Source organism: Pagrus major, chromosome 5 (genome assembly GCF_040436345.1).
Source record: "Pagrus major chromosome 5, Pma_NU_1.0".
NCBI classification, from domain to species: Eukaryota; Metazoa; Chordata; class Actinopteri; order Spariformes; family Sparidae; genus Pagrus; species Pagrus major.
Window position 1 is genome coordinate 35,911,351 of NC_133219.1, and position 14,605 is coordinate 35,925,955.

General features: G+C 41.5%; 1 long non-coding RNA gene across 1 annotated transcript; it reads left to right on the plus strand.

Moving 5' to 3' along the window:
* The first annotated feature begins 750 nt into the window (after positions 1-750).
* On the plus strand, positions 751-10,115 carry LOC140995416 (uncharacterized). Its single transcript, XR_012178778.1, has 5 exons — positions 751-823; positions 1,546-1,749; positions 6,372-6,524; positions 8,531-8,625; positions 9,739-10,115. It is a non-coding gene; the product is annotated as an uncharacterized lncRNA (long non-coding RNA).
* Positions 10,116-14,605: the final 4,490 nt, after the last annotated feature.

Here is a 14,605-nt window from a genome sequence, read left to right on the forward strand (position 1 = left end):
AAGTCATTTAGTCCGTGTCTTATTTCTATTCATTTTAAAGCCATGTTTTTTAAGTTGTCTGTATGTTATATTTCAGGATGGCTTGGGTTAGGGCAGTCTGGCAAGAAAATAAACTACAGGAAGAGGGAACGGTGCCAGACAGCTGGGTCGACACCAAGAAGATGTTGCTGTTCTGGCCAAAGGTGGCAAATGCTGCCAAACATTTGAAAGAACGGCAGACACCAACTGATAGTTGGAAATCGTTTCCAATTATAAAAATCAAAATGAGATCTGGTAGGTCCAGTTACCTTGTTTGTGTGCATTTTGTCTTGAATTCAATATCATGAATTAACACCATTTTTGCTTTGTTATGTTTATTGTTGTATATTATTAATAGATGACTTCAAAGCATGCGAGGAGTTGGATTTAACCAGTGCTACAGAAGTGGAGGAGGAAGCAGTAATGGAAAGGAGAAAAAGAAAATCTAAGCCATTGAATGATTTTCTTTTAGGTACCAAATCTTATCTTTCAAAATAGTTGTTCATGTATAAATTTAAGAATTATTTCATGCGAACCCTACTGTTTTCATGAACTACTCCCTTTTTACCCTATTTTGCAGCACTTTACTCAAAAATAGTGCAGCTTGAAAGCTATTTACACTGTTGCATATTTTCCTAAAATTGAAATGAATTGAAGTGAATGACAGATTAAACAGTAATGAAAATAATTGCAGCTCCTAACAGAATCATTTTGTTTTTGTTTCTTGAATTAGATGATCTTGACAGTGCATTAAGTGACAGTCAGCCGGAAGTTGAAGATGGCGAAGGTTCCAACTTAAGTGAAGGTTGGTTATATTTGTTTTGTCCTCTTCTGTAATGGAGTACTTGTGATGAGGTGTCACAAATAACATGTATTGTCTTTTAGAGATGCAGTGATACATTGTTTAAATGAGGAAACAATGTTGAGGGAACAATGGACAGTTTAAAACTGGGCTGTTAAACTGCCCGTGTGGGTATTTAAAGCTTCAGTAGGTAACAAGTATTCAGTCATATTTGCTGGAACTGTCACTTTATTCTGATAGTCGGACATTAAGCCAATCGCAGCTCGTACACGTCGTATTAAGCTGACGAAAGTGAAAGTAAAGTCTGCGACTTGGTTGGAAATTTCAAGATGATACACCGTCAGGTTCCTCTATTAGCCTCTTTCAACCCCCCTCCCTCCCTCCACACACGCAGACACACACAAGAAGAGTGTGTTTCATGGTAAGAGAGATGTGAGATCGTTTTTGAGTCTCCGGTAGTACTGGGTGAAGTACCGCCACTACTTCAAAAAATCCTAATAAAGGTCATGATGTGGTGTTGTTTTCCTGAGAGCACGGCAGTGGACTCAGAGCATCCAAGGCTCTGGCTGTATGGCTGCTGCAGCTGCAATATGGAAGTAGTCATTGGTTGTTCACATAAGACCAGTTTTGCTCAATGTTCAGATGTATTAAAAAATATTATCTTCAATATATTGTGCATCTCCATTGTCTTTGCTTAAAAAAAAAAGATCTTTTATTTTTTGCAGAGCTAGAACTTCCTGCTCCCCCGAGGAAGCTGCAACGCGCTGAAGAGAGGGAGTCTCAGGCGTGCTTGTCATCGTTGTCAACACCATCAAGTCGGTCAATCTCTCCAATCCTAGAAGTCACTCCAGTCTCAAAGGAAAAGGATCTTTCCAGAGGATTGCAATCCCCGCCCTCTTCCACACCTCAGGCTACCAGGCCAAAAAAAGGTTCTTCAGGACTTAATTCAATTACATAAATATTTTGCCCTAACAGGATAGGGACCCATACACAGTGGTATGCTACTATACTAATGTTATAGATTCACAATTAAAAGTAGTGTACCTATTTTAAACTCAGAAAAAGAAACGCTCAGTTGAATGGTTGTGAGGATTAAAATAGATGTCGCCAAGTTGGCTATGCTGCTGCACAAAACATTCAAAACTTTGTCGGCTATAACTGGTCCGGTATTGGCCCAATTGTCAAAATATTTACATCAGTACAAATCTACAAAACATACAATGGCAGACAGCGACCATTGCAGTTAACTGGTGGAAGAACTAGCTAAAAAAATTTGAAAACTCATTCATGGGAGTGTGATGGGACAGGAATGAAAATCCACTCCCGTCTCTCCCTGTAGTTTGCAGGTCTATATTTTTGTAATGTTGCAGAATTACACTGCAGGTTGTTGCTACAGGAAAGGAGCTGATGGATTAGATTTGGTGGATATATTGAACTTGTACTTAAAGGAGCTGTATGTAAGACTGTGGCCAAAACTGTTGCTGCAGTCGTTTCCCCCTCCCCTCGCCCCCAGACTCAAGGTTGCCAGATAGCGACATCCTAACCTCTGCTCTGCACACTCACACAGTCAGTCTCAAAGTAAGATAATCATTAGAGATAGACCGATATGGTTTTTTCAGGGCCGATACCGATTATTAGTAGTCAAGGAGGCCGATAACCGATATTTGGAGCCAATATTAATTTGCAGTAAAAGGGAAAATATTGGCCTTGATGCAGTTACATTATGTCTTAAGTCTGGAACAGCAATATCCTGCTCCTCTCTACAAGAAACTGTCAAAGACAGCTTCAGGACACACTTCATCTAACAATATGTCATTTTCCGCTGCTTGGGATCTCTCAATCAGCACAAAAAAAGGCAAAGTAAAATAACTTGGCAGTTAAACAGCCATTATTGCCCTACAGTTTTCTGTCAGACAGACGGTGCTTTGCTGTCAGTTTCTGCAGCTTCTCATGTGGCTTACACACACACACTATTCTCTAGCCATCCCCTCAACGTGCTTCCCTGCAATAAAACTAACTGAATTTTACTCACACTAACACTTCTTACTTTGATCACTGACTATTTCCCTATCGATATTATCAGCAACATTGTTTCAAGTGATTAAACCGTTAAAAACACTAAATAGCCTGCAGCATCTTCACTTTAATAATCAGTGTTTATCATAGGAACAGACAGCTGCCGCTAACGTATTGGGCCTCACAGTAACGTCAGTAGTCGTGAGTTGTAGAGTTTCGCTACAGTCTGCTGAGCATCCAGAGCCAGAAGGAGAAAGCGGACCGGTGGGGCTACCGGCGGGCTACGTTACTATCACGGACTATTTCCATATCGATATTATCAGCAACCTTGTTTCGAGTGATTAACAAGCACGTCTGGAGTGACTGCGAGCGGAGAGGAGAAAAAGTTTTGCCGAACGGAACCGGCGCTGTTCCTGGGGGCTTTAGGCAGCAGACTCTCCCGAAATTGTAATAAACATCCCAGTCCTCTACACTCAACCACTATTAGTGACGTTACTGTGAGCCCATTAACGTTATATAAACATAAGCGGCAGCTCTGCTCGCTCGCGGTCCCTCCAGATGTGCGTGTTAATCACTCGAAACAAGGTTGCTAATAATATCGATATGGAAATAGTCCGTGATAGTAGAAGTCTGTGTGTGTGTGTGTGAGTCAGAGAGTAAAAACCTAATGAACTCAATTCAGTCCAGTTTTATTGCAGGGAAGCATGTTGAGGTGAAGGCTGATTAGCATTAGCATAACGTTAGCCCACCGGTCCGCTTGGCTCTACACGCTCAGCAGACTGTAGCGAAACTCTACGGCTTTGTCCAAATTCAGGGCCTGCAGCCCTCGAAGGGCAATTACGTCTCAACGCCGCGCGAAGGCTGTCCAAATTCGAGGGCTCCTTCAAATGCAGCCCACAAATGCAGCCTGCCCTTCCCTCTTTTTGGAGCAGGCACCGCTACTACCCTTCGCGGCCTGCTATGTCCCAAGATCCTTTGCGCACCGCTGCTCAGTCCCGAAACAGAAGAGGAAGCAAGAGAAAATGGCGACATCAAGTGGCGCAGACATGACATTCAAATTTAAGTAATGGGTTTATACTCGGTTTTTACTCATTTGAACATCCAACGCCAGATATGTTAAACTTCAAGGGACTATAAAACCTCCAAATTTTAACTTTCAGTTAAAATATGTGACGCTGGTACTGCTATGGTAAATATAGTTGTTATTCACCAATGGGTTAATGTTTATTTTGTAATGTTGATAATTCAATTTAGATTGGACACATTTTGTCGTTAATTCTTGTACACACACAAATAAATGTACGCGTTTGATAGATTTGAACCAAAACAGACTTTAATGCATGAACACCTGGTGACGCAACCAGGAAATACTCCGAAGGCTGGACCGTCCCATTTAACAACGGTGGACGCGGCCTTCAAGGTCTCTCCGAAGGACCCAGCCTTCGTGGGCTGCAAAGGCCGCGTCCTTGAAGGATGCAGCCCCTGAATTTGGACACAGCACTCACGTGAGCACTGTGCATGCACAGCTTTCACTGCTGATTGGCTGTTACCTGTGCCGTGGCTCTGCGTGTAACCAGAGCGTGTAACCAATCAGATAGTGCTGTGGGTGGGACAATGCTGGAGACAGAGTAGTGACAGCAGACAGAGAGGCGCGGCTGCATCAGAGCCAAAATAACCCAGTTTTAAATTGATCTCTTATCGGCCGTCGGATTTTTAAAAAAAGGCCGATGCCGATATGCTTCAAAATGCCGAATATCGGCGCCGATAATCGGCCCGGCCGATAATCTGTCTATCCCTAATAATCATGTCTCTCTAAAACATGTTAGACTGCACTTCCATGTTTTAACACTCAGAGTTTTCTCCTCCACTTTCTGACTGTCAGATCATAACACATGGCGACCGGAGACAGGCAACCTGACCGGCTGGACTCGTCTCATGAACTGTTCCACACGTTCACCATCACTTTATTAACCATCGGCTCCATTTCACCTCATTTCCTCCCTCTTTTCCAACTTTCACTTTGTACTTCTCTTTGGCTTTAGGTGCTGCAGCTCAAACTAGCGGCCTGTCAGACGGCAGAGAGACTAGCTGCTTATTTGTACCGTGTGATATCAAGGAAATGATCATAATAACCGATAATAGAAATCGATCTTTTTTTCTTTTTTTTTAATCGCAATCTCAATTGGAGATAATTTTATCTCCCAGCCGTAGCTGCAGCTCAGTGGTCCCAGTCAAATGCAAATAACGTTTTTAAATGTGAATATTCTCGCTGTACTAGATCAGTATTTCAAATTAATATGATTAGTCTCTGGTGAGATTGAGTAATTTTATGATTACTTGCTGTACATTTCTTATACAGCTCCTTTAACTGCAAAAGTAATTTACATTGGAAATCATTTGTCTTAAGTTTAGTCTGAAAAATAGCTTAACTATTACATTTTCTTTGATTCTTGTAGCTTCCCAGAAAACTCAGCCCACTACAGAAGACCAGAGGAGTCAGTCTTCTCTGTCTCTCTGCAGCAAATGCTGTTGGACAGAACAACAAAAACATACAAACAGTCCGAGTCGGACGGGGCGGCAAGACGGTACTCGCCACGATGTTCCTATGGCGATGTTCAAACGTCACATCCGGTTGAGGATACCGTTGCGGCAGATACAACATATATGTAGAATAGGGAAGCCCACAATATCAGATCTCAGATCAGAGATGAGATTGAGATACAACAATAGCACCTCCCCCCAGCAACCGGTGGGCAACGCCGCTCGTGATGGTACGGGATTGGATGAAAGGGTCAGGTTACATCTGACCCATTTGTATAATGTTAGCGCCCCCCAGTGGACTTAGATATATCTATACAAATATTTATTTACCTGTAGAAATCATTTGAGAGACATGACTGAGACTGCGGATTACCAGTAAAATGTGTAGATTGCCACCTAACACAAAAGTGCGTTTTTCTCTGAGATTAGAGTGAGAGCTCCATTTTTTTGGAGAAACTGCGGGCTCCCTTCTTCGTGCTCACAGACGAAACGGCAGAGAAACTCGCCCTTTTTTTTTTTTTTTTTTAGGTGCATGTTGGAAATTCACTCTTCAACCATGCGAAAACCGTTTCTTTTTAGTATATTTTTGGGGGCTTTTTCGCCTTTAATGGACAAGACAGTTGAGAGAGAGACAGGAAATGGGAGGCAGAGAGGGGCGGAATGACACGCAGGATAGGGCCGCTCGATGCAGGATTTGAACCGGGGCAGCCTGCAGTGAGGACTATAGCCTCAACACATGGGGCGGGTGCTCTACCAACTGAGCTAAACACTGCCCCAAAACCGTTTCTTTGTAGGTCTTGAATTAACCCGACTAATAAGATGGCACGCAACTTTTATTTTGACGCTCTTACACTTCACACTATCAGGGCAGACTACAACTACCAGGGTCAAGAGTGATGTGCCATGACTTTAGAAAAAAAAAAACACAAATACACACAAGCGACTCGCAAAGCTGTGCCTTGGTAATATTTTTAATCTTGTCTCAATGCATTAGGATTCCAGAGAAAAGTGATGGAGATGCTGGTGGAATCAGAGTGGATCAAATGCTGAAAGAGGGGAAAGCACAACAATATCAAAGGCATCAACTGTTGAGGCACTAGACCTCCTGGATAATGGACTGGACTCCCTGGAGGAAAAGCAGAAACTGGTAATGGAAATTTTCTCTAATATGCAGTATTGTGTATCGCGGCAAACTGTGATTCCTGTGTGATTACTGTGACAGTAATCACACAGGAATCACGGTTTTCATTAGCTGAAAGTTTCTTTGGGCTGGTGGTATGTGTAGTTGTCCGGTAGAATAAAACAGCAACATTAACTGCCCAAATCTCTGAATGGAAATTTTGTCAAATAATACATGGCATGGGCAAAAGCAGAATACCTTTCAGTCAGCGTTGGCCTGAACCACATCCACAGCTTCAACTTCTGCAGATGTGGTTGTTCGCAGACGTTAAGGGCTGGAGCGCACCGAAACAATGCTTCATCCTAGGGCTGGGCGGTATGATCTAAAATTCATTCCACGTAGGGGTGGGCGATATGGCAAAAATATCATATCACAATTTTTTAAAAATAAAATCACGATTTCGATTTTAGCATGATCTTAAATCAAAAAAAGGACTATCCGACGCGGGGGGTTGGGGCGTCGCGGTAATTTGAACACTGTACAATTAGCGCATTTACTGTTTATTAGCGGCCAAGCGCGACCTATCCATGCGCCCGTGTGTGTATGTGCGTGCGCCCGCACCCGAGAGGCGGCAGGTTGAGGGGCTAACTGGCAGAGATGAGAGATGGTGAAACGCTGTTTTTTTTTTTTTTTTTTTTTTTTAAAGCGACCAACTCCTCCGTTTGGCTTTCAGCCATGGCTCTCTCCATGCTGCTACCGCTACACACATAAACAAGGAGGAGGGTAAGAAAGTGCGTCACTGCCCGTAATTCGCTATGATTGGTCGGTCAGGTTGACGACGTAATACGTTTGGTGCGTCGGTGCATCAGCATAGAACTGCAACTTATAGAATGTGCCCTAGACGATCCCTACGATCTCTGCACTCTGGCAGATCGTCTACACATTCTAATCCTTCACGATCTAATATCGTCTAATTTCGCAGTATAAATCTAATCCCTTCACAGTAACGGTTTATATCGCAGTATAAATTTAAGTGGAAAAATTATAATGGACGTGTTTCTGAATGGGTTTTGTAGTCCCTTAGCAAAGCTAAATTGATTTTTTTTTTTTTTAAAAAGCAACAATGTAATTTTTAGAGCATTTATTGTGCAGGAAGCAGATCTCAAAACCCAAAATTAAAACCAGCACTTTATGATGCAAATAGTGCAAATGAACGCAAATAACAATGCCATAAATGGTAAAATAAATTGCTCATGTTACCTTTGTTTGCTGTCACTTGACACATCTTTTTCTACTCAACATCCGACACACACACACAAGAAGAGTGTGTTTCATGGTGAGCGAGATGTGAGATCGTTTTGGAGTCTCCGGTTGCTATGGATACGGTACGTCTTCTCTCTACAAGGTTCATAAAGTCGCGGACTTTACTTTCACTTTCGTCAAAGTAACCAACTGTAGCTTTACAGCCGAACCAAGTCCAAATCTCGGACGTAGCACCGTTTTTTTTTTTTTTTTTTAACAATCTCTCCTGCTCCGCTGTTTCTGAGGCAGGTACAATGACGTCATCGACGATGGGACGGTAGAGCACAAATCTCTACCGTTGGCCAAATTTATATCATTTCTACCGTCTACCGCATATACCGCACAGCCCTACTTAATCCCTTTTTCTTTTGTCCCTCGATATTTATTACTCTGCCACCAAAGCTTAATGTTTACAGTTAATCCGTCAAGATGTCAAAGTGCTACTAACTGATGTCAAAGTGACCTACTAACTTTTGAACTGGATGATGTCACTGCCGCGGCTCATTCACTCTGCTACGGCCGGTTTGTTTACCTGGAACTTGCTACTGCTATACTGTTAACATGGTTTGTTTCTGTGTATTTCCGAATTGGTAAACAAGCAGACCGGACAAAATATTGGTGAAATTAACGAGTTTCGCAGCAGATAATGCATTATTTAGAGGCTGCCTTTCGTTGCCCCGGTCACTTGCATTATATGGATATTTTTAGTCATTTCCTTTTTGTATCCACAGGCTGATGAGCAATGACCTCATGAGCTGATATAACATGAAAGGAGGGAGGGGCAAGCTTGCATTCACCAAGCTTCGTCTGTTCAGTGTGATTACAGGTAAAAAGCATATTTTCAGTGTTCTTGATATGTGCTCTCTCTCTCTCTCTCAGTCTCTCTCTCTGTCTCACACACAGGGTGAATTCCAATTCCCCCCTTAGCCCTAGCCTTTGGCCCTACTCCTTCGTTTTGCGCGTTCATGTGAAGTGGTAGGGGTGTCCCGATTCTGGTTCAGACAAGGATTAGGGGGAAGTGGTAGGGCTATCTGGCCCTTAAAACGGATATTTTTCAGAGGCACACTCTCAAACCGAGGGGTATGACAAGTTTCCCAGAATGCATCTCGCGGCAACCGGCAGCGGTAGCCATAAAACGAAAAGCTGTTTTATTTCTCGCTGTAGCACTGTTATTACGTCACTTTAAGTTTTAATATTTTTTCATGCGAGACAGTAACTGTCTAGATCCCTAATGTGCGGTTAGTTTACCCAAATGACGGCTGTTCAGAAGTTTACTCCGACGTTTTTCGGAGAAGTGAAGCTCCACCTGTGGAGCAGATCAACGACTCGTCACAGAGGCAGCAGCCCGTCTGGGGAGCTCGTTGGTCGGCCAACCTCCTTCGTCATCCCGGGAGAAAAGACGATTACTAATTAACTTACCCGCAGGTTTTTAGAGGTTTACCACCGGCTGGTTACATTCTTTTTAGGAGACAAATGCTGGTCTCATTGATGAAATGTAACAATTGTGGCAGTCGCATTAGTTTGTTTGAATTAAAAGTGAAGCTTCATGTGTGTATTAGACAGAAGAGCAGCGCTGCCTGTGGGCTCTGTAGTCTACGTACATAAATCACCACATTTACATCAATAAATGTTTTACAATGAACCGATCCATCTGCATTAAATTTTATTAAGTTAACATGGTTTTGAATACAGGATTTGTGGCAAAAGCTTGTCACGTCTGCTTACGTGAAAGCCAACGGAGACTACTGATGACCTTTGTGATTGTTGAAGGGGTGTCCCAATTTGTAGGGGTTGAAAGTCAACCCCTCCTTGTAGCTCTGTTTCAAGGGGCAAGGGTTAAGGGGTAGGGGTAGGGATGAAAATAAGAATTGGAATTCACCCTTACTCTTACTGTAGCCTTACTTGTCCTGTACTCTGAAGTTTCAAATATTTCTTACAGAGAGTGTCCTGAAGACTCCAGGGAGGGAGGAGGAGACGGAGGCGAAGATTTCCGAGGCTGTTGCCTTCTGCTTCAAATATGCCCCAGACAGGGTGGGCGGAGGTGGCAGGAAAAGCCAGATGCAGCAGTGACTGTTATTCTCCTGCCACCTCTGTTCTGGGGTATAACTGCACTGTCCTGTTGTTGTTGTTGTTGTTGTTGTTGTTGTTGTTGTTGTTGTTGTTGTTGTTTTTAAATGTTAACTGTTCTTTAAAAGTTACGTTTTAAATATTCATTGTTTTTACATGTTGAAACAGTTTTTTTCCCTGAATGTTAAATGTGTTAAAATTTTAAAAATTTTAAATATTCTTAAGTGTTTTATTAAAAAGCCTTTTTGTTAATCAGTCTTAGTTATTTACCTATACAGCTAAACAGTGTCTTAAATGAATACTTACCAACAAAAGTTTAAACATCAAACTCCAATGTTGGATAGACACTGAATTCTAGTTAAATGAAAAATGGGTTGAAATCAAAACCCAACGTTGGTTTGACTAACTATACTGTTAAATAGATGTTGAACTGTAGTTGAACATGAAAATCCATTTGACATCAAAATCCAATATTGGTTTGACATCAAAATATAATGTGTTGGAGTTTTGTCGAAAAAGGGATGACCTCAAATCCCAATGTCGTTTAGACTTAAAATTCACATGTTGGGTGGATGTTATATTTTAATTGAAAAGAGTTGACGTTTAAACCCAATGTTGATTTGATATCAAAATCCAACGTCGCATAGCTATGTTGTATTGTAACTGAAAATGAAAATCGGGTTAACGTTAAACCCCAATGTTGATTTGATATCAAAATCCAACGTTGGATATATGTTATATTTTAGTTGAAAATGAAAATCTGGTCGACGTCAAAACCCAACGTTGATTAGATATCCAAGTCCAACATTGGATAGATGTTATATTTTAGTTGAAAATGCAAGTCAGGTAGGCGTCTAGATCCAACATTGAGTTGATATCCAAGTCCAACGTTTGCTGGATGTTATATTTTAGTTGAAAATGAAAATCTGGTTGACGTCAAAACCCAACGTTGATTAGATATCTTAGTCCAACATTGGATAGATGTTATATTTTAGTTGAAAATGAAAATCGGGTTAACGTTAAATCCCAGCGTTGATTTGATATCAAAATCAAACGTTGGATATATGTTATATTTTAGTTGAAAATGAAAATCCGGTCGACGTCAAAACCCAACGTTGATTAGATATCCAAGTCCAACATTGGATAGATGTTATATTTTAGTTGAAAATGAAAATCGGGTTAACGTCTAAAACCAACGATGATTTGATATCCAAGTCCAACGTTGGATAGATGTTATATTTTAGTTGAAAATGAAAATCGGGTTAACGTCTAAAACCAACAATGATTAGATATCTTAGTCCAACATTGGATAGATGTTATATTTTAGTTGAAAATGAAAATCGGGTTAACGTTAAATCCCAGCGTTGATTTGATATCAAAATCAAACGTTGGATATATGTTATATTTTAGTTGAAAATGAAAATCCGGTCGACGTCAAAACCCAACGTTGATTAGATATCCAAGTCCAACATTGGATAGATGTTATATTTTAGTTGAAAATGAAAATCGGGTTAACGTCTAAAACCAACGATGATTTGATATCCAAGTCCAACGTTGGATAGATGTTATATTTTAGTTGAAAATGAAAATCGGGTTAACGTCTAAAACCAACAATGATTAGATATCCAAGTCCAACGTTGGATAGATGTTATATTTTAGTTGAAAATGAAAATCGGGTTAACGTCTAAAACCAACGTTGATTAGATATCCAAGTCCAACGTTGGATAGATGTTATATTTTAGTTGAAAATGAAAATTGGGTTAACGTCTAAACCCGACGTTGATTTGATATAAAAATCTAACATCTGTCTAACGTTGGATTTTGATATCAGATCAACGTTGGTTTTAGACGTTAACCCGATTTTCATTTTCAACTAAATACTAACGTCCATACAACGTAGGAGGGCAACGTCTCTATGACGTCTAATTGACGTCTGGTGCCAGCTGGGGAGGGCCTTTAGGTCAGGCAACACGGAGGAGCTGAAGGCTGTGCAGAGGGAGCTGAGGAAGAAGATCAGAGAGGGGAAGAACAACTACAGGAGGAAGATGGAGGACCAGCTGCAGCAGGCTAACATCAGTGGAGTCTGGAAAAGCCTTAAAACCATCTCAGGGCTGAGGAAACCAGACTCTTTCCTTCCTGCTGCTGTTAGACTGTACAACCAGCACTGCTCCCAGTAGACCTCACATGTGCACTGTGCAATACAAAACTCTACACATATCCACACACTTTCGGGTTTGCCATATTGTTAAAATACCAAACTGCTTATACTTACACTGTTCATATTATAAAGAGACGTAGTTCCATTCAACAATAATTCTTTATTTTAACAATATCAAAATACTAATGAAAGGGCCAGTAGACACAATGTCAACATTATAAGGGAAGGGCAAAGAAAAGGTTTGAAGCTGAGGCTTAACACTGGAGAGGCGGGCCACCAGGCATGAGGTTTCCAGATGAAGGATCAAACCAGGGGTGGACAACTACGCACAGCACACAGGGAGGAGACTCCACCACCGGAATACACCGACCCCCCACCACCTTAGACGCTCAGCTGCTAGTACAGAAAGGGGACGAGATACAGTTAGTGGGGCTCCACTCATGCAAATAAACCAGACACTATATTGCAGTGACTAAATGCTGAAACACTAAGCACTGGTTATCAGCAATGAGAGAAATGGGCCTCCTGCCCATGGTGGATGACCGACCACAACTATAATTTAACAACAAAATAACAAAATAAATAGGGTAAAGAAAGTAAACAGAATAAACTAAACAAAACAATCTTAAATGGTGGTGGTCTCTCCTCCGAGACACGGGTAGTGTGCGCAACAAATTGTGGAGGGTCCTATTGAAGTGTTCACATTAGCCATTGCCAGCTGGATGGTACGGGGTTGTGCGAGATTTCTCAATGCCAAAAAGGCAACAAAGCTGCGGGATTAGAGAACTCCGAAGCCGAGATATCCATTTCCGCTCCGCATGGTTGGGACGCTGCTTCCTTCTCCAAAAGACCAAGACTTCCTGTTTAGCCAGATCAGCCTGTTGAAAAGCACCCACATCAGAAGATGTAAGACTGATAATAGTTTGGGTTGCTTCAGCCCTTCCCAACTGCACAGCTTGCTGTAAGGGTTTGGGAAGTAAAGTGCCAGGGACCATGGCTTTCATCTCTTGCACACCAGGTGGATGCTGACGGGATAGGGCATCTGCATTCTTATTGCCCTTTCCTGACTGGTATTTCAACTCAAAGTCAAAGGATGCAAGTTGGGCCGCACACTGTTGCTCAGTGGCACCAAGCTTAGCAGATGACAAGTGATTAAATAGGTTGTTATCCATGTAAACAACATACTTGTGGCACAGCAGGTACTCCATGAATTTCTAGTGGTGGGAAGGGCAGTAGGTAGCTCAGAGGTACCACAAAAACCAGTTTGTCTGTTACATTAGCACTAGTAGAGGGACAGCACTAGGAAGTGGTATGGTCACATTCTGTTACTGGCGCACCTCTCGTGAAACCCTACAGCGCTGTGAGTGGGGCTGCACTCATGCAAATAAACCCTATATTGCAGTGACTAAATGCTGATACACTAAGCACTGGTTATCAGCGATGACAGAGAAATGGGCCTCCTGCCTGTGGTGGATGAGCGACCACCTAAACTATAATTTAACAGCAAAATAACAAAAGAAATAGGGTAAAGAAAGTAAACAGAATAAACTAAACAAAACAATCTTAAATGGTGGGGGCCAAGCAGCCAGGTATCGGTAAATTATAGAGAAAAAAAACAACAACAAAAGAAATAAGGTAAAGAAAGTAAACAGAATAAACTACACAAAACAGCATTAATGATGTGAGAGAAGCAGCCAGGCAGTTGGAAATTAAACAAAAAAAAAAAGAAAGAAAAGTGACTGTCCCAAACAATTCCCAGGGGCAAAACAAAAGTAATTCAGGAACGAAATAAATGAAATAAACCACACCAGACAATCACCGGCGGAGGATACAAACACATTGATCACGATCAGGGACAAAGTAAATGAAATAAGCCCCACTCACAACACACACTCCGCTAAAATGGCCATAGCTAAAATAGGAACGAATGGCAATTATGTGCAAGAAAAGTTGCGTTTTTTTATTTGCTTTTTGTGCTTATATTGAACAATATAGTAACAATGGATGATTATATCATGTTCACTGTACTTTAAATGACCGGAATAAGCCGCACAGCAGAGTATGTATCCATTCATTGTAATCTTGTGTTGTCATTACATTTTATAACAAAATATTGTAACAAAATCTAAAAATTTGAATTTTTAGATCTAAAATCTAAAAAATTGAATTTTTAGATTCAGATTCGAACTTTACCGAACTCTCTCACAAATGGATGAAACGCTTCACACTCACCTTGTCCTCGGCCATGCAGGCAAAACGGAGACGAAACCACTTCCGTCCTTAAAAAGAGTGGGACGCGCGTCTCCAGGGTCATACGACCATTAATAAAAATTAGGGGTGGGCGGATCGATCCAAATATCGATAGTATCAATACCAAGGTGAGTATTGGTATCGGATCGATACTAGCGTGATGAGATCGATATTTTTGTTGTAGTTTCTCTTCTATAAGTTCAGCAAATCACTCGTATTTCTTCACAGTTTGTGTGAGCGCAGCAGCTAGTCCTAATGCACTAAGCACTGGTTATCAGCGATGGCAGAGAAATGGGCCTCCTGCCTGTGGTGGATGAGCGACCACCTAAAC